The 429-nt window shown below is 63.4% G+C and overlaps 1 protein-coding gene across 2 annotated transcripts in view; it reads right to left on the bottom strand.

The window, feature by feature from the left end:
* STXBP4 (syntaxin binding protein 4) overlaps positions 1-429 on the bottom strand; it is a 147352-nt gene that overhangs the window by 46024 nt on the left and 100899 nt on the right. The gene's annotated exons all lie outside the window — the stretch shown is intronic.

Genomic DNA, 429 nt, shown 5'->3' on the forward strand with positions numbered 1-429 from the left:
GGAACCCTGAGGTTTCCCTGCCTCAACTGGAGATGAGGCCCTCTTTCCAATGCACCAAACCCCGTGGAGTCCCCGAGACGGCCACCCCCCCCCCCAACTCCAGTTTCCCCTGACTTCTCAGAGCCACCATGAGAAGCCCCCTGAGGTCACCTGCACAAGTCGAGGGAAGCCAGGGTTTCCTGCCTCAACCCGAGAAAGTTCTCGAGAGACCTTCTTCAACACGTCTCGAGGCCAGGTTCCCCTACCATGACTCGAGAGCAATGACGCGCTCCCCCTCGCCACTCGCATGGAGACCCGACTTCCCTGGCGCCCCACGAGCGGCTCACTGACCTCGCCGTCGTACCTCGTGAGAAACCGCACCCTGGGGCCGCCGCTCGAGAACCACCCCGAGACTCCCCCGTCATCGCGGAGATGAGGGCCTTCGTCTCC

This window comes from Bison bison, unplaced genomic scaffold, assembly GCF_000754665.1.
Source record: "Bison bison bison isolate TAMUID 2011002044 unplaced genomic scaffold, Bison_UMD1.0 scf7180017864075, whole genome shotgun sequence".
Taxonomy (NCBI): domain Eukaryota; kingdom Metazoa; phylum Chordata; class Mammalia; order Artiodactyla; family Bovidae; genus Bison; species Bison bison.